The sequence below is a fragment of the Stegostoma tigrinum genome, chromosome 21, assembly GCF_030684315.1.
Source record: "Stegostoma tigrinum isolate sSteTig4 chromosome 21, sSteTig4.hap1, whole genome shotgun sequence".
Lineage (NCBI taxonomy): Eukaryota > Metazoa > Chordata > Chondrichthyes > Orectolobiformes > Stegostomatidae > Stegostoma > Stegostoma tigrinum.
The window spans coordinates 5384249-5404683 of NC_081374.1; the positions used below are offsets into that span (position 1 = coordinate 5384249).

General features: G+C 43.2%; 1 protein-coding gene across 3 annotated transcripts in view; it reads left to right on the forward strand.

The window, feature by feature from the left end:
• The first annotated feature begins 20188 nt into the window (after positions 1-20188).
• The window catches only part of rap1aa (RAP1A, member of RAS oncogene family a), a 147317-nt gene continuing 147070 nt past the window's right edge, over positions 20189-20435 (forward strand). The window contains exon 1 of one of the 3 annotated variants that reach the window (XM_048553553.2): positions 20189-20299. The gene's annotated coding sequence lies outside the window, so the exon portion shown is untranslated. The remainder of the gene's footprint in view (positions 20300-20435) is intronic. The other 2 variants (XM_048553555.2, XM_048553554.2) reach the window with 2 other exon arrangements.

Genomic DNA, 20435 nt, shown 5'->3' on the forward strand with positions numbered 1-20435 from the left:
GAGAATCACTCAATGAAAGGGTAGTCATTTGGTGATTACACAGCTATTTGCTGAAAGGAAGCTGGTTTCAACTGTCCCAGCCTGAGCCTCAGCAAAGGGCTTTTAGATAATCATAACTGTTCACTGAGGTTTTTGTGTTTGTAAAATGCTTTTGTAATAAAAAGCAATAATGTGAAGCTGAATCTTTTTCTGATGTCTCTAATGAAATCTTTCCAACCTTTGATTTTGTTAAGTGCAATGTACATATTTTTTCTTGCTTGGTACGTGTTTAATCCTTTACATTAAAAGTGCACTGACAGCCTCTTATAAATGCATTCAGTAACTCACATTCACGGTTAAAAACAAAACAAAATTTGGATCTAGCAAGTCAGATTTCACTTTTGGATCTGATACACTCAAAATGAGCATTAGCTGGCATCAGAATACTGTTGTGTGTGAGCTCGTGGTTGCTCTCAAGTGACCCTCATGGATTTGAGGGTTTGACTACAGGAGCAAGGAGGACCTGCTGTAATTATATGAGGCCTTGGTGAGATTACACCTGGAATATTGTGAGCAGGTTTTGGCTTCCTTATCTGATGGAGTAAAGTCTTGCTATAGAGCAGGAGATTATCGAGTCTGGTCCAGAGCTGCCTTCATCCATGATGGTTCCATAACAGCTGCTCATTTGGACTATACTTTGATCAAACTTCATGGTGGAATTTCCTGACCTGGGAACCTTCTGTATCTGACTTTTGTGCATCTAGATCTCTTGCAAATTCCTCTCAGGAGCTGATAACTAATTTGTACATGGTTCTGAAATAAGGAACAAATCTCCTGTTTTAGCTTCATCTGCTGTAGCTCCAGGCAATGTATCATTTGGGATCTGAGTTCTTCCAAGTCCACACATACTCTTGTATAATCATAGTATGTCAATCTGAGTGCTGAATTATTGGATACATAATAATATTAAGCCCAGGTCATTGAAATGTAATAGATTAACCAACCATCTGTAAGCTGTCTCAACTTGAAATGTCAGAACCCCAAAATACTTTGGGTGCTTTTAGCTTTTAAATTCAAAACATGCTTTCTAGAAAAATGGACTGGTACAGAGGCAAGAAATAATGGGAACTGCAGATGCTGGAGAATCCAAGATAATAAAATGTGAGGCTGGATGAACACAGCAGGCCAAGCAGCATCTCAGGAGCACAAAAGCTGATGTTTCGGGCCTAGACCCTTCATCAGAGAGGGGGATGGGGTGAGGTTTCTGGAATAAATAGGGAGAGAGGGGGAGGCAGACCGAAGATGGAGAGAAAAGAAGATAGGTGGAGAGAAGAGTATAGGTGGGGAGGTAGGGAGGGGATAGGTCAGTCCAGGGAAGACGGACAGGTCAAGGAGGTGGGATGAGGTTAGTAGGTAGGAGATGGAGGTGCGGCTTGGGGTGGGAGGAAGGGATGGGTGAGAGGAAGAACAGGTTAGGGAGGCAGAGACAGGCTGGATTGGTTTTGGGATGCAGTGGGTGGAGGCTAAGAGCTGGGCTGGTTGTGTGGTGCAGTGGGGGGAGGGGACGAACTGGGCTGGTTTTGGGATGCAGTGGGGGAAGGGGAGATTTTGAAGCTGGTGAAGTCCACATTGATACTATTGGGCTGCAGGGTTCCCAAGTGGAATATGAGTTGCTGTTCCTGCAACCTTCGGGTGGCATCATTGTGGCACTGCAGGAGGCCCATGATGGACATGTCATCAAAAGAATGGGAGGGGGAGTGGAAATGGTTTGTGACTGGGAGGTGTAGTTGTTTATTGCGAACCGAGCGGAGGTGTTCTGCAAAGCGGTCCCCAAGCCTCCGCTTGGTTTCCCCAATGTAGAGGAAGCCACACCGGGTACAATGGATACAGTATACCACATTGGCAGATGTGCAGGTGAACCTCTGCTTAATGTGGAAAGTCATCTTGGGGCCTGGGATAGGGGTGAGGGAGGTGGTGTGGGGGCAAGTGTAGCATTTCCTGCGGTTGCAGGGGAAGGTGCCGGCTGTGGTGGGGTTGGAGGGCAGTGTGGAGCGAACAAGGGAGTCATGGAGAGAGTGGTCTCTCCGGAAAGCAGACAAGGATGGGGATGGAAAAATGTCTTGGGTGGTGGGGTCGGATTGTAGATGGCAGAAGTGTTGGAGGATGATACATTGTATCCGGAGGTTGGTGGGGTGGTGTGTGAGAACGAGGGGGATCCTCTTTGGGCGGTTGTGGCGGGGGCGGGGTGTGAGGGATGTGTTGCGGGAAATGCGGGAGACGCGGTCAAGGGCGTTCTCGACCACTGTCGGGGGGAATGTTGCGGTCCTTGAAGAACTTGGACATCTGGGATGTGCGGGAGTGGAATGCCTCATTGTGGGAGCAGATGCGGTGGAGGTGGAGGAATTGGGAATAGGGGATGGAATTTTTGCAGGAGGTTGGGTGGGAGGAGGTGTATTCTAGGTAGCTGTGGGAGTCGGTGGGCTTGAAATGGACATCAGTTACAAGCTGGTTGCCTGAGATGGAGACTGAGAGGTCCAGGAAGGTGAGGGATATGCTGGAGATGGCCCAGGTGAACTGAAGGTTGGGGTGGAAGGTGTTGCTGAAGTGGATGAACTGTTCGAGCTCCTCCGGGGAGCAAGAGGTGGTGCCGATACAGTCATCAATGTAACGGAGGAAGAGGTGGGGTTTGGGGCCTGTGTAGGTGCGGAAGAGGGACTGTTTCACGTAACCTACAAAGAAGCAGGCATAGCTGGGGCCCATGTGGGTGCCCATGGCCACCCCCTTAGTCTGTAGGAAGTGGGAGGAATCGAAAGAGAAGTTGTTGAGTGTGAGGACAAGTTCGGCTAGGCGGATGTTGTCGGTGGAGAGGGACTGGTCGGGCCTGTGGGACAGGAAGAAGCGGAGGGTCTTGAGACCATCTGCATGCGGAATACAGGTGTATAGGGACTGGACGTCCATCGTGAAAATGAGGTGTTGGGGGCCAGGGCATTGGAAGTCCTGGGGCCAAACAGCATCCCAGGAGCACAAAAGCTGACCATTCGGGCCTCAACCCTTCTTCTGATGAAGGGTCTAGGCCCAAAACGTCAGCTTTTATGTCCCTAAGATGCTGCTTGGCCTGCTGTGTTCATCCAGCTCCACACTTTGTTATCTTGATTCTCCAGCATCTGCAGTTCCTATTATCTCTGGACTATAATCTCTTGTGAACAAGGGCCTGATAACCCTCTGCTGAACAGCAAACCACCCACAGAGGTCCCAAACTGTAGACACATTTTGTGTTTTTCTCTTTGAAGAATACACACGGACTGAGATTAAAAAGTCAGCCACATCTACTGGAGTGTGGTAGTGGGACTGTACATTCTAGTGTGTACCAGCCTTGGTTCAAGCATTTGTGTGCGGTCAAGATTAGTCAAAGAAATATCCTCTAGTTACCCTAGGATGTAAGTAAAGGGATCTCCTGCTCTAACTGCTAGATATCAACTAACTAGCAACCAGACAAATTGAAACTGGCCATCAAAGTGATTTTCTGCTCATTGAACATTGGAATTCAATTACAGTCAAAAGGAATCAGAGCTGTGGAAGCTCATGAAATCTGCAAAACTACAGATCATGAAACTACCTGTTCAGCTCCCTGAGTCACTGTTACGGTCACATCCGCTGAAATGGCTACTATGTTCAGCTCTCCACTCTTCACAAACAATGCAGAAACTGATCTCTTTATCTTCTTTTCTAACATTTACCTTTTAGACTCATCTCTTATTTTTAACATGTGTTGCATTACAAATTCTTCTCACATTAGTAGTTAATGAAATTAGTCATTTTGTTAATTTTAAAAAAATGCCTGGTTAAATTGGCTCTTTTAAAGCAAATTCATTTGGGTATCAGAGAAAGATATCCACAGAGGATGGGATCCATCCTAAATTAACCTAGTTACAACCATCTGAGGAGTGGATGGGGGGAATGTTAAACCCTCCTTAGCCAGGATCTTAATGATTTGGGATATTCTGGGGATTTGGGCATAACAGTTATTCTGCTTCAGTCAATGGCCTGGAAGTAGACTGGCTTTATTCTCCCATCATTTGAATGAGTGCTGCTCCTAAACTTGTTGAAAAAGCACTTTCAGCTACATCCATTGGCAACCTGACATTATAACGTGTCATGATTGGAAACATTTAGCTATTAGAGAAAGATCAAATATGCTGGAATTGTGTTTGTAAGCAGTGGCAGGTAGAGAATTTGATTGATATTTATAAAATTATGAGAGGACAAGGTAACATGGATGCAAGGACTAATTTCTCTGAGCCCAGAGGCTAATCATAACGGAGCAAGGATCTAAAATATTTAATAGATAGATTAGAAGCAAGTTGCAGAGAATTTGTTTTTATCCAGGGGTTGGTAGTGGTAAGGAGCATCCTCCTAAAAGGATTGTAGAGGCAGAACCCCTCAATATTTGGTTTTGTGCCAAGGTGCAGTAAACTATAAGGCAAAAGGCTGAGAGCTGGGAATTGGGAGGAGACAGCATTAGTTCTTCTCACCTGGTTCAGACACAATTGGGCAGAATATTCCCCTCCTGAGAAGCAGGGGTGTAGAGGATAGCAAGGGCAGATAATTGGGCAAGCTGACACTGGGAAAATACCTGCTACGTACCCCCTCTGAGATTAAATTCTACACAACAAAGCCCTCTAGATCCACGGCCAATTAAGTGGTCAATAAACAACCATGAGTGTTCCTTCCACACGGCCACCATGATTACCTCAGGCAGACTTCCTGACTGCTGAAGTGGAGTAGTCAGCTGGCCAGGTGAGGGTGTTGGAGATGTGGAGGTGGGCTTCAATCTGACCTAAAATGGGAGGGGGGTGGGTGTGACTTATGTGAGATGTTTGGGGACTATGAGGTGACCACTGAAAGCCACCAATCTGCTTTTGAATCTCCTGCTTTTGATTCCCTGATTCTACCTCCCAACAAACTCCACCTCTCGACTGTGCACCCTATCTACTGAAATATCTTGTGCCCTCCTGCAGCCCTGTGGCAATGAAATGGCTGCCATCTTCGAATTGGATGATTAGTCGAACAGCAGTTATCAGGACAAACTCAGATCTCCTGGAATGTCACTGCCATGCATTAAGTGGACCTTGCAGACCACAAACGTAAAAGACCAGCAGATGAGATGTCTCCCCAGTCAGTTTTGAACAGTGGAACTATCAAAACTCATTGTGCCTGAGATAGCACCAGTGGCTCACCATTAATCAAATACACATTCTCAATGAACCGGTCAGAGAGAGATAGAAACTGATTATTCCATCGAAACATCTTTATTAAAAGTTGAACCTGATTAAGCAGAAACTAGGCCTTGAGGTTTGAAGCCCAGCCTGGGCGGACTGGAGCCTCAGTGCTGGCATGAGCTTGGTGAAAAGACTACAGTTAAAGTACAATTTAAAAACAAACTTCAAGATTCTTATGCTGAATTTTTATTTATTATTCTTTCAAGTGTATAACACACTTAAGTATCTGTACGTAGGTACCCTGTACAAAAGATGGCGACAAAACAGCAATATTACAAATTTCTCACTGCACGTGACAATAAAGCTAATTCAAATTCAAATTCAAATTCAGCCAGTAACCTTGTCACACGACCACAACTCTTAGTGAAAAGGTTTAATTGTACATTTTCTGAACATTTGTTTCAGTCAAGTAAGAAGAGGTTTGCTGCTAACATTGAGTGAGTCTAAGAATCTAACCATTCACCCTACAGCCAGGTTTCAGGCTTAGCTAAGCCCACCTCTCGTCAAACCTCCTTCATAGGACATAGAACATGGAACACAGAACACAATGGCGCAGTACAGGCCCTTCAGCCCTCAATGTTGCGCCGACCTGTGAAACCAATCTGAAGCCCATCTAACCTACACTATTCCATTATCATCCATATGTTTATCCTATGACCTTCTAGATGTCCTTAAATTGGGCAAGTCTACTACTGTTTCAGGCAGGGCATTCTATGCCCTTACTACTCTCTGAGTAAAGAACCTACCTCTGACATCTGTCCTATATCTATCACCCCTCAATTTAAAGCTATGACCCCTCGTGCTAGCCAGCACCATCCGAGGAAAAAGGTTCTCACTGTCCACACTATCTAATCCTCTGATTATCTTGTATGTCTCTATTAAGTCACCTCTTAACCTTCTTCTCTCTAATGAAAACAGCCTCAGGTCCATCAGCCTTTCCTCATAAGACCTTCCCTCCATACCAGGCAACATTCTAGTAAATCTCCTCTGCACCCTTTCCAAAGCTTCCACATCCTTCTTATAATGCAGCAACCAGACTGGACACAATACTCCAAGTGCGGCCGCACCAGAGTTTTGTACAGCTGCAACATGACCTCATGGCTCTGAAACTCAGTCCCTCTACCAATAAAACCTAATACACCGTACGCCTTCCTAACAACCCTATCAACCTGGGCGGCAACTTTCAGGGATCTATACACATGGACACCGAGATCTCTCTGCTCATCCACACTACCAAGAATCTTAGCATTAGCCCGATACTCTGTATTCCTTTTACTCCATCCAGAGTGAATCACTTCACACTTTTCCGCATTAAACTCTATTTGCAACCACTCACCCAGCTCTGCAGCTTATCTATGTCCCTCTGTACCCTGCAAAGTCCTTCCGCACTATCCACAACTCCACCGACTTCAGTGTCATCCGCAAATTTACTAACCCATCCTTCCACAGCCTCATCCAGGTCATTTATAAAAATGACAAACAGCACTGGCCCCAAAACAGATCCTTGTGGTACACCACTAGTAACTGAACTCCAGGATTAACACTTCCAATCAATCACCACCCAAGTCTTCTTACAACCAGCCAATTTTTGATCCAGGCCGCTAAACCACCCTCAATCCCATGCCTCCGTATTTTCTGCAATAGCCTACCGTGGGGAACCTCATCAAATGCTTTACTGAAATCTATATACACCACATCAACCGCTTTATCCTCATCCACCTGTTTGATCACCTTCTCAAAGAACTCAATAAGGTTTGTGAGGCACGACCTACCCTTCACAAAACCGTGTTGACCATCCCTAATCAAATTATTCCTTTCCAGATGATGATAAATCCTATGTTTCATAATCCTTTCCAATACTTTACCCACAACCGAAGTAAGACTCACTGGTCTGTAATTACCAGGATTATCCCTCCTCCCCTTCTTGAGCAAGGGGATAACATTTGCTATCCTCCAGTCTTCTGGCACTATTCCTGTAGACAATGACAACATAAAGATCAAAACCAAAGACTCTGCAATCTCATCCCTAGCTTCCTAGAGAATCCTTGGATAAATCCCATCGGCCCAGGGGATTTATCTATTTTCACATTTTTCAGGAAGGCTAACACCTCCTCCTTATGAACCAAATTTTTATTGAAGTGTCACCATCTGTCGCAGTGGGACTCACACCCATGGCCCTACAGCATTAGCTTGGGCTTCCGGAATACTAGTCCAGTGACATTGCCATTACATTACCGCACTTCTCTGAGCCATTCCTTTGTTTCAATCCTAAAGAGTCTGTGACAGATCATTTTTTAACTGGGTTTTACAAATGGAGGCCTTGGGGGTGTGTGGGGTCTCATCAGAACCAATCTTGGATGGGGCAAAAAATAAGAAACATAAAAATAACAACTCTGCTGATGGATAGAAGAGGAGAATGAAATAATATTATTCAGCTTTCCCTCCAGCTATAACACCTTTTGATAGTCAAAGCATTTACAGTGTCAGCGCACAGTGTGAAGGAGGGTAATTTGCATTGATATGTGATAACACTTACTGTCCATAGATATGTACCAATGTCCTCATGGTGAAAAAGGGAAGGGAAGGGGCAGCAGAGTGACTCAGGGATTAGCACTGCTGTCTCACAGCACTAAGGACCAATGTGCGTGGATGCAGGGTATATATGACTGCTGCTCATAAAGCACGCCCTGAAGTATTGGTGATAATGGGAACTGCAGATTCTGGAGAATCCAAGGTAATAAAGTGTGAAGCTGGATGAACACAGCAGGCCAAGCAGCATCTCAGGATGAAGGGTCAAGGCCCGAAATGTCAGCTTTTGTGCTCCTGAGATCCTGCTTGGCCTGCTGTGTTCATCCAGCTTCACACTTTATTACCCTGAAGTATTGGTGCCCAGTGTTGAAAGTCGAGGTCAATTTAAAGCAAGCTGTCGTCAGCAGTTACCTGCCCTGACGTCCATGTTGATAATCCTTAATGTCTAGATTGTTTGGCACACATGGTAAAATAGAAAGTTGAATATTTAGGAAATGAGTTGTGGCTTTAATAAGGCATTGAAGGAACTATACTTCCCCTTAACAGACAACTTGTCGCTGCTTAGCGAGAAACTCGCTACTCAGCAAAAGCACAAGACATGTAGTGAGTTGTTTCCAGTGTCAAGCCAGATATCACTGCATCTCTCACATAATCCTGCCACAAGTCTCACCACAGCCCAAGTTGCTGGTGTCCTACAGGTTTCTGCTCAGAGTTTTATTTTGATTTTTGAAGTCTGTGAGTGGTGAAAGGCTGTCTTGAAATTTGCTGATGCATACACTTTTTAAAATAAGGGTTAGAACTTAAGATGAACAGTTAGAAGAAAGGGTACAACAAAAAAGTGTTGTCAAGTGACAGGAGTCCAGTTTTACAGAAAGATGTAACACCCAGGAGACTAACCTTCTGTGTGTAGGTTCACTCAGAGCAGAAAGTTGTTAGGACAACAAACACCAAACAGGTCAGTTCAGATCTAGGGAAAACATCCTGTGAGGCTTAGAAGAAAATTCCAGAAGCATAAAACTGCTCCAAGGGTGTGGAATACCCATGGGTTTAATATGAAATTGTTTAGAAATTAGTAAGAACAAAGCTAAAGGAAGGCACTATCACCATGGCAACTAAATAAAGCAGAAACTAGGTGACTCTTGACTGAAGTTTGAGTATCTGTCAGGTTCTTGTTGAGAGCAGAAGAATTAAAACTGCGTTTGCGATATTTTTAATAAGATTCTTGAGTTACTGACTTGTTCTTTAGTTCAATCTTGTTTCTTTACCTTTGTGTATGATATACTTTCATATTCTTTTGTTAAGCGTACATTAGCAACCACTTGTGAATGTGTTCAGTGATTGACCAGTATGATGAACAAATAACAAAATTAAGAACATAGAAGCCTTTAAAGCATTGGAACAAGAGTAAGCCATTCAGAAACCTTGAGCCTGTTCTGCTATTGAGTGGGCTCGATGGGCCGAATGGCCTTACTTCCAATCCAATGGCTTATGGTCTTATTTGATGAGTCCATGTGGCCTAATTCCATATACCTGCCTGTGGCCCATAGCCCTAATACCTTTGTTTAACAAAACTTTATCTGTCCTATATTTAAAATTAACAACTGAACCCATTTCCACGGCTGTTTTATAGAAGACAGGTTTAAATGGTCTAACACCCTTTGTATGTAGAAGTGATTCCTAACATCTCTCCTGAATGGTCAGGCCCTAATGTTTAGTTTATGCTCACTAGCTCTAGAATCCCCAAATTGTGGAAGAGCTTGTATTTATTGACCTTGTTTTTTCCCGTTAATATCTTGAAAACTAAAACTTGTGGACTACAAAGTTGAATTTTATTCAGGGGTCGACTGCTAGTATCACCATCAGATCGTATCATAATAATTCCTCACCCAGTTACTTGGTGATCTCATCAGCATCACCTCAATTCAATCAAGGATCTAAGAACATTATTTGTAATTGAACTCTGACATTGACCAGAGTTTGGGCTCAAATTTGTCGCGGGTGCATTTCCGATGTCCTAAATGCACTTTGACAGATAATACTGTGTCATACTAGCATTGTCCTTTTTATGATTTTCCAGGATGATGGAATTTCACTGCAATGATATTGAATATGTGGCTTTTTTTTGCCCTTTGCTTTGACAGCCTCATTCAATTTTGTAACATTCTCTAATTGTATCCGAGAAGGACTACTTGCTGACAAACAACTCTTGTTAAAAGAAATGTGTTGAGTGCTTACCCACTTAACTTGGATAGATGGCTTACTTCCTGTTCTTATCAAATTGTGTATATGTCAGTTGCGGGGCAGAGGGTGAGTTGTATTTGGAAGCCAAACTTAAACACCTCACCTGGGTATTTGCATTTTGATGGTGGAGAAGTTTCATTTATTGTCAAGTTTGAACCTGAACAGGGAACAGGGGATAGTCACCTCCCAAATTTCACAACCTTGTGAGGAAATGGGGGAGCCAAACACTAACTTATGCAAAGATATTGCTGCTGTACTGTGAATTTAATTCTTTTCTCCTTCTGGTGAAGTTTGCATGCGACTTCATTTTATTTTCAGATCATTACCTAGTGCTTCCAGGCCAGCTGTAGCACAGCTTCATGCAAAATAATTCTTCCTCTATACTGCATTCTGCTAGAAGCTCTGGGGAATACTCACAATTGCATAAGAGTCATTTTTCAAACTATCTCACTGCTCTAGTATCCAGTGGTCTTTCTTGGTGGGGTTTCCATGAATTAGAGACAGGTCAGTGTTTGACGTGGGTGGTGCTCTCACTACAAAAAGTCCCCATACTCAATTTGATGAAGAAATTTTACAACCAGCAGATAAAAGGAATATTTTCTGATTAATTGCGGCAGTTTTCAAAGTCTGGCCCTAAAGGTGAGCTACCTGAATCTGAAATAATGCACCATCCAGCCTGATTTCTCCTGTTGCGCCAGTGCCCACCCCCACCCTCGACATAGATTTTGAAATGACTTTTCTCTGTGTCTAAAAATGTGACATTTTTTTGGCCAGGATATGCTGTGTGGTTACTGCATGCTTCTCTTCGATTGGTTTCTGCTGATTAGTGATCTCTACCAACTTCCTCCCACTCCAGTCTTTCCAGAACATCTGCTTATTTGATATAAATATGAAAGAGAAAGATACAGAGAGAGGATGTTTGTCATTCAGCTTCTATCTCCATGATGTTATTCAAGGATCACTGTCCCACACCATTTCAGTCTGACAGAAATCAACAGTCAGTTAACTCCCAATTCTCTCCATTTATTTTCTAAAGATTGTGACTGAGGTCTAGCTGTAGTTTCACAAATATTTACCTAACCTAAATTCGATTGCTATTGTGAGCCTGGAGACAGTGAATCAGGGTTCACGATATACATTTTATCCCCAGGGAAATCCTCAGAGTTTTCTCAAATTTTAGAGGCTTTTTTTTAGAATTGAGGACTCATTTTTCCATCTCACTAACTGCTACATTTAATGATGCAGTCACTCATTAACAATATGTTCTTTATTTGTGCTGATCTGTTGGAGATTTGGACTCACACAGAAGCAGAATTAGAAGAATTCATCATTATCCCCACCAATCATCACTACTCTATTAAATGTAATGCCCGTACACATGAGGAAAACATTAATTTCCCAGATACCATTGTGAATGCCGCAGAGTTGTGTTATTTGTTATGTTAACGTGACATTTATTGTGAGGAAGGAATGCAGCAGTGGTAATGCCATTGACCTAGTAATCTCAAGGCCCAGGCTAGTGTTCTGGGAACATGAGTTCAAATCTCCCATCATGAAGGTGACTATCAATGGTGATCATGTTGCAAAAGCCCATCTGGTTCTTTAATGTCCTTTAGGGAAGAAAGTTTTATCTAAATGTGGCTCCAGACCCACAACATGTGAATGACTTTACCTGTCCTCTGAAATGGCCTTGAGAGCCAATTAGTTCACGAGAAATTGTGAATGGTTAACAATTGACTGCTTTCACAGTAATGCCCATGTCACTTATAAAGAGTAAACAACATCACAATGAGGCTGATCTTATCTGACAGCAACATTAAAGAAAAAGAAAAGCTTGATTTTTATGCACCTTTCATGGCCACAAAGCGTCAAAAGGCATGATGCAGCCATGCTTAATGAAGCCACTGTTATAATGTAGGAAGTGAGGCAGCATGCTCACAGAAACAGAAATTCGGCAGTATGTTTTGGTGATGTTGTTTGAAAGATAAATTTTGGCTCTGGATGTGAGTTTGCTCGCTGAGCTGGAAGGTTCATTTTCAGACGTTTCGTCACCATTCTAGGTAACATCATCAGTGAGCCTCCGGTGAAGGCTGGTGTTATGTCCCGCTTTCTATTTATCTGTTTAGGTTTCCTTGGGTTGGTGATGGTGATGGGTTGGTAAACAGATAAATAGAAAGCGGGACATAACACCAACGCTTCACCGGAGGCTCACTGATGATGTTACCTAGAATGGTGACGAAACGTCTGAAAACTAACCTTCCAGCTCAGCGAGCAAACTCACATCCAGAAGCTTAACCTGAGCTACAAATCTTCTCAAAACTTGCTAGATAAATTTTGGCCTTGCCACCGTCTCCTACTCTTTTTTCAAAATGTTGTCATATCATCTTTATATCACCAAAATGGACATAGTGATGGAGCTGGATGAACACAGCAGGCCAAGCAGCATCTTAGGAGCATAAAAGCTGACATTTCAGGCCTAGACCCTGTCCCCATCCCCCTTTTCTGATGAAGGGTCTAGGCCCGAAACGTCAGCTTTTGTGCTCCTAAGATGCTACTTGGCCTGCTGTGTTCATCCAGCTCCATACCTTGTTATCTCAGATTTTCCAGCATCTGCAGTTCCAATTATCTCTGGACATAGTGATGCTTCAGTTAAATATCTGATCCATGAGACACCACTTCCAATAATACAACCTTCCTTTAGTGTTGCACTGGAGTATTAACCTTGGAGTGCCATGCTTAATGTTCACACAGGGACTTGAATCCACTGTCTTCTGACTCAGAGGTGAGAACACTATGGAATGGATAGGAATACAGGGACAAAATTAAGCCCTCAAGCCTGTTACCTACATGCAAAGCTATTAAAAGGACAAAAAGGAAAGACCTACTGGTGCATCTAAACTGTTCAATTTGGTTTTCTGCCCTATGCATTTTGATACAGAGAGACTCCATCCAAACGGAGAACCATGTAATGCCCGAAGAGGTGGAATAAAAATTATCTCTGGGTCCTTTAGGTGATCAATATTATCTCAGGCGATACAATCTGAATCCCTGGTTGTTTTAGCTTTAGAGTAACAGTTAGTAATAGTCAACCTTGAGACAGTAATGCATTGTACCACATTCAGATCTCTCTTACTATTGGCTTCAATCAGTTCCCTGTGGAGTAGATATATTAGTCCATTCCAGGTCTGCAAATCTACACACATGTAACTTAACTATTACTTGTAATTCTGTCAATTTGATCATGGCTGACCAACATTGCAATATTAAAGTCAAGGTGTAGCTGGACCAGATGGAGAATGTAGGGCTGAAAGCACTTGGTGTTGGCCTTGTTTCAAGTTAGGATACAGGCAATTAGAATTACAGTTTTACAGATTAAGCAGGAATAGAACCATACCATTTCATAACAAAGGGTTAGGAATGAAGAAAAGGCAAAGATAGACAAGCCATGAGATTAGGAGCATGGTAATTGTGACAGGTTGTATAATTAGGAGAATGCGTGGTCTATTCTAGCAGCTGAGGCTGGCAGTCTCAAATGATTTATTGTCTCCCAGGTGCCAGGTTAAAGAGACATAATGGTGCAGACAGCAAAATTTGAAGCTAGAAATTATGGTATAAAGTAATCAATGGCAGGAAGATGCAAGAAACAACTGTTGCAAAGGAAATTTGAGGATTTACATTCCAGGTTAAAGGATGAGACCTTGAGAGCAGTTAACTCTGAATAATGCCTGATACTAAAGACTCCATATGTTAGAGAGCAGCAAAGTACCAAGGCGTAGCTACGAGGATTCCTCAGACTTTGGGACATGTTCTGAGACTGGGGGCATTCTGCTGATGGGATGATTTCATCTGAACTGGATTTGGTATTAATGCACGGAAGCTGTATTCCGACTGATTTGTGTCACTGTACACTTGATCACAGAAAGCTAACAAGCAGATCCTCAACTAGGAAAGCAAATAATGTAAAAAAAAGTAAATGCTGCAAGTCCTCAGCTGGTTGTGTTGCACCTGTGGAGAGAGAAATGGCGAATGATAATCTGTTTTTGTTACAAAGGATTGAAATGTAAAAATAATTTTTTTCACACAATTCCATTATGACACGCTCTGTGACAGGTGAGGCTTGAATCTAAATCTTCTGGTCTAGAGGTAAAGACATTACCACATCACCAGATGAGGCCAAATTTAATACCTAAACAGTGACCTTACAAGACATTAAAATCCTACACTTGATAACTGAGTGTCTGGGCCCTAAGGAGTGGATGTGTATGAATAAAGTCATATTACTACAATTGTAAAGTATAGTAATGAGGCCACGCCAAGCATACAGTATACTCTACTTATTTGTCTGAAGGAAGAAACAAAAAATGCTGCATATGCTCAGCAGGTCAGGCAGCACTAGTGAAGAGACAAACAGGATTGACTGTGCAGTTCCGTGAACTTGCTTCAAAATCAGTCAGAATTAGAGGTATAATAAATTTTGAGATAGTTAGGGCTACGTAGGAAATGCCAGAAAGTGGACATGAAGAATATCAGATTAGCTATGATCTTATTGGATGGTAGAGCAGGCTCAAGGTTGCGAACAGCCTGCTCCTGTTCTTATTTCTTGGGATCTTAAGTGAAATGGCAAGGGTGTGGAAGAAAACAGAAGTGAAGATTTCTGATTGGATCGAGGGAAGAATAAATTAAGTTACAAAATATTTCATATGCAAGCTCCAATGAGACAAGTAAGAGAACAGAAAGTACATTCCAGGAAAAAATGTGATTAGCAGAATCCTGAACTGCTGTCATCTTGGTACTAGAGACCATGCCAGTTTTCATTAACTGCTGTAAAACTCCATCTGGCTCATTGTTGGAATTTCATGAGGAAATCTTCCATTCTCACTCAGTCTGGCCTACATGTGACTCCAAGCAGTGTGGTTGACCCCTCACTACCCTCTGAAATGGCCAAGGGAGCCATTCAGCTCAAGAATAATTTGGCATGGACAACAAATTCTTGCTGGTGAAGTCCAAATCTCATGAAAGAATTAGGGAAAAAAATGGATAATGGAATGCTTTCCATTTCAAGCAAGCACTGCTATCATCCAATTCAGTCAAAATATTTGTAATGTTAGTGGCCTTGAAATCAACAACCTAACTAAAGCTCCGTAAAACATGAATTCAAATTCTAACATGGCAGATGAAGGGAATTCAAATTCAATTAATTAACTAGTCTGGGATAAAATAGCAGACTCATTAATGATGATCATCAATTTTCTGGTTTCATGTACACTCTATTGAGTTCAACTTTGACATCTAATGAAGGAAATCTGCTGTTCTTACCTGGTCAGGACTACAGCTATGCGACTTATACTTGACTGATCTCTGACATGGTGGAGCCAGCAACCACTTGTATAAAAGTGCTGCAGGAAAATGCACCTATAAATATATCTGTATCTATAATGAATGGACTACAGTGGTTCAAGATGCTGTTTCACCATAATTACCTCAAGGGTAATGAGAGATGGGCAATAAATGGTGACCCAGCCAATGTTGCCCACATTCCAAGAGTGAAGTAAAAATGAAAGATCGCCTAAAGCCCTTGGCAAGCATTTTTTTCATTGTGGCCACAGTTCTAAAATGACACTGATACAAGACCAAGATAGGAGTGAATTTCCTCTCTCAGAGGGTTGAAAGTCTTCATAAGCCTTTGCCACAGTGAGCTGTGGGGTAGATTACTTATGTGTATTTAAGGCTGAGACAGATAGATTCTTGATCAGTCGGGAAATCAAGAGTTGCAGGGAAAGGCCAGGAAAGTAGACGCGAGGACTGTTGGATCAGCCATCATTCTATTGAATGGTGAAGCAGACTTGAGGGGCCGAATGGCCTACTCCTGTTCCTATTTCTTATAGTCTTAAAATTTTGATGTAATGAACAGCAACATATTGTAGGTAGTAAGTCCACCAGAACAGTAAAAGAGACAAATAACAATACTTTCTGATTTTATTAGTGTGAATAGTATTGTATATCCTTATCTTCCACCAGACAGAACAAATAAATGCAAAGTGGTCTACATGCACAATGCTCACGTACTAATCTTTCAATCCTTCCACCTACAATCCCTTTCCAGGCTGATTATCTGTCTGTCACTATGTAAACTAGTTTAACATCAGGAGCCAGATCAATCATGTAAGTGTGAACATGCTGTGCTGTTTTGGAGGCTGGTGATTGTGCAAAGTGTTGACTTAAAGTCAGCTCTCATCCCTGATATCAGCCGGTAGATGCAGTCAATCCAATTCAGTGTGTGCTTTTTGGTGGCCAAGCCTGAGCGATCCAGCAACATGCAGCAGGTTGAGGGCAGTGCAAGATATTTTATAAAGGGTTCTGTTGTCTTCAGTGTGTAACATAATGTGGGCATCCATCGGATGTACATCAGCATCACTGGGTGAATGACTGTGTGTGTGTGTGTGTGTGTGTGTGTGTGTGTGTGTGTGTGTGTGTGTGTGTGTGTGTGTGTGTGTATTATTGCCTTTTATTGACTAATTTGCATGTTTCAGAATTAGGATGATTTCAGCGTTACAGGGTCTTTCAGTTGCAGTAGTGTAAGAGAATTGAGAGATGTATCATTGCTGACGGTATATCAGCATTGGAAATGTATTAGCGTTGAGTTGGCCCAGTGTTTTATGGTTTGGGGCATACCAGTGGGAAGGTTCATTCAGTGGGAAGATATATCATTGTTTGAGGTTTACCAGTGATATGGGGATTATCAGTGTTCTGGGGTGTCTCAGTGTTTTATTGCAGGGATGTATCAGTGTCTCAGACAGAATGGCAATGGATGGGGCTCAAGGCATAAGCAAGATGAAGATTCTGCTAGGACTAAGACTAAATAAAAGCAAGTAACCATATTCTACTTGGTTAAGGTGAGTCTGGGAAGCTCAGGCCCATGATTTACACATCTCGCAATCTGTGCAAAATCCTACCTCCTCTTGGAGATCAGGATGACCTTGTGCAGAGGTCCCTCCAGCAGGAGCAACTCAAACTCTGAAGTTTGGAGCTTGTGCAGCTGCTGGGGCACAACGGTGTATTGATGAAGGGCTGAGAGGTTGGTGGACAGCACAAACATCGCCAACCCACAGATTAAAGATACGTAGAGAATGGGAATGGGGAACTCCAGTCAGAAGCTCCAGGTAGGTTGTGAGGGAATCATCCAAGTACATTCTATTTGCAAAATGCTGTTCAGTCCTGCAAATTAGTGAGAATGACGGTTCCTCTGTTGAGGCCTGTCAGAGCCAAGGCGTGGGTGGGGTAGGGGAGGGTGGAGTGGGGAAAGGCAATAGTGGGAGGGGATTTATTAGTTTCATAAAGGATTTTAATGAACCAATTATTAAGTGGTAATGGGAACTGCAGATGCTGGAGAATCCAAGATAATAAAATGTGAGGCTGGATGAACACAGCAGGCCCAGCAGCATCTCAGGAGCACAAAAGCTTTTGTGCTCCTGAGATGCTGCTGGGCCTGCTGTGTTCATCCAGCCTCACAATTATTAAGTGGGATAGTTTTAGTGTTCAAGGCAGAGAGGGAACAAAATTCTTAAATTGTATCAAGGGGCACTTTTTTTAAACTGGTGCAATGGAACCCAATAAGGAAAGGCCTTGATATCGTGGGCGCAGGTGGAAGGTGTATCAGTTAGGGGGATCTTTCAGAAATAGTGACCATAACTTAGTTACATGTAGGATGGTAATGGAAAAGGATAAGGATGGGCTAAGAAGGAAACCTATAACCTGGTTAAGGCTAAGTTTACTAAGATAAGACATAACTTGGCCCAAGTAGTCTCAGAACACCTACTTGCAGATAAATCTATCAAAGCAGTGGAAGATATTCAAGGGGGGAGCAGGAGTACGGGGAAAATATGTTTCTGTAAAGAGAAAGTGTAGGAGTAAAACAGCAGAGCTGTGGATGTGAGGAGTCATAAAGTTTAGGATTGAGAAGAAAGGAGAAGTTTATGTCAGATACCCAAGGCTCAGTACAGCAGAGTACCTAGACGATACAAAAAGTGCACGGGGTAATCTTCATCTTAAATGAGGACAGCAAGCAGAGTTAATGAGAAAATAGAATAAAGGAAAACCCAAATGATTAAAAAAAATATATATATAAAGAGCAAAAATAGGAGAATCTTGGGTAATTGGGAAAACACAAGGAAGTGCACCTGTGGAATGTTGGACTAATCAAGAGCTGTTTAAATTGTGGAGGAGGCCTGAGGGGCTGAATGGCCTATTCCTGTTCCTGTTTTTTATTGTATTATGGAAAGTAAATAGGTAAAGATATGGTCCATTAGGAATCATAGAGGAAATGTGTGTGTGGATCTGGGAGATATGGGCCCAGTTCTCAGTAAATGTTTTGCATCAGTCTTTACAGTGGAAAAGAATGATGCAGGTATAGACATCAAAGTGGACGATTATGAAATATTAGAAGAAATTAACATTTAGAGAAAGGAAGTACTGGTGGCTTTAGTAGCTTTACGAATAGATACATTCACAAACCTGTTTGAAACATATCCCAGGCTGTTAAGGGTTCAAAGGGAGCAGATATCAGCTCACTGATGAAGGGTCTAGGCCCAAAACATCAGCTTTTGTGCTCCTGAGATGCTGCTTGGCCTGCTGTGTTCATCCAGCTCCACACTTTGTTATCTCGGATTCTCCAGCATCTGCAGCTCCCATTATCTCAGATATCGGGAGCCCTGAGAGTAATTTTCAAATCCTTGCTGGCCATAGGTGAGGTGCCAGAGGACTGGAGCACTACGAACATTGTCCCGTTACAGAAAAGGGAGGAAAGGACAGATTAGGAAACTACAGGACAGTCAGTCTCACCTCAGTGGTGGGGAAGTTATTAGAAAGAATTGTGAGGGACAGAACAAATCCGCACTTAGACAGACATGGATTAATCAGGGATAGTCAACATGGATCCGTTAAGGGAACGTTATGTTTGACGAGTTTAATTGAATTTTTTGAGGTGATAACCATGAGGGTCGATGAGGGTAATGTATTTGATATGGTCTACTTGGACTTTTACAAGACTTTTGAAAAAGTCCCTCATGGGAAACATATCAAGAAAGTAAGACCCCATGGGATCCAAGCCAAAGTGACACATTGGGCTGAAAATCAGCCACAAATTAGGAAGCAGAGGGCAATGGTAGAGGGATGTTTCTCTGACTGTGACTTCCAGTGGGCTTCCACAGGATTTGATGCTGGGGCATTTGCTGTTTGTATATTAACAATTTGGATTAATGATCAAGAAGTTTTAAAATGAAAGTTATGAAGGTGGTAAACAGTTTAAGGTGAGAGGGGAAGGATCTAAACTGGACCTAAAGGACAACCTTTTTCACTCAGAGGGTGGATTTTGGCTCCCTTGTCCTTTGTATGAAATGAGCTGCCAGCAGAAGTTGTGGAGGTTTTTACAGTTACAGCATTTAAAGGACATCTGGCAGGTATATGAATTAGAAGGGTTTAGAGGGATAGAGACCAAATGCTGGCAAATGGGCCTAGATTAATTTAGAAAAACTGGTCAGCATAGACAAATTGGACCAAAGGATCTGTTTCAGTGCTGCACAACTCATGACTCTATGACTCATCTCCTCCAGGAAAATGGTATTAGTACAGTCGGAGACAATAGGAACTGCAGATGCTGGAGAATCCGAGATAACATGGTGTAAGAGCTGGATGAACACATCAGGCCAGAATTTCTGATGAAAGGTCTAGGCCCAGCCTTCTGCTCCTATGATGCTGCTTGGCCTGCTGTGTTCATCCAGCTCTACACCTTGTTATCTCAGTGTAGTCGGATGTTTTTTGACGAGTGCAGACACGAGGGGCTGAACGGTCCTCTGTTTGTGAGTGTCTGGTGGTCTATAAGAGAGAGGTGTCTCAGTGTTTTGGGGGCCATCTGTCGGAGCGATTTCAGTATTTTGGGTGGTGCCGTGGCACTTCGGGGTGCCTCAACATCTGGCGGGGGCGGTCACATCGCAGCTTCTTTGGGATCCCTGGTACCTTCTGCTCTTCTCAGCATTACTTGCGCGGCGTGCGCCGGCGGTGGGTCCACAGTAGGGGTAGCCTGGGGGCGGGGGGGAGAAGAGCGGGTCGTTGCCGCTTTAAAAGGTGTTTCCCTTTTAAGGCGCTCAGAGCGAGGCTGCCGGTGACGTTGTTGTGTTGTGTGTGCGTCTGCGCGCGCTGAGGTGGGTAGGAGCTCGAGCGGTTTCAGGCGGAGCGACAGCGGCGGAAGGGAGCGGGACGGAACCGAACCGGCAGCGGTGAGGGAGAAGACCGTCGTGTGGGGTGGGGATGGCGGGTAGAGGATTGAGGGAGGAGGGATGGGGGGGGGGGTAACTGAGGGGGTAGTGAGGGTGTGGGGCCCACTGGGAGGTTTTGAGTGAAGGGAGTTTGTGT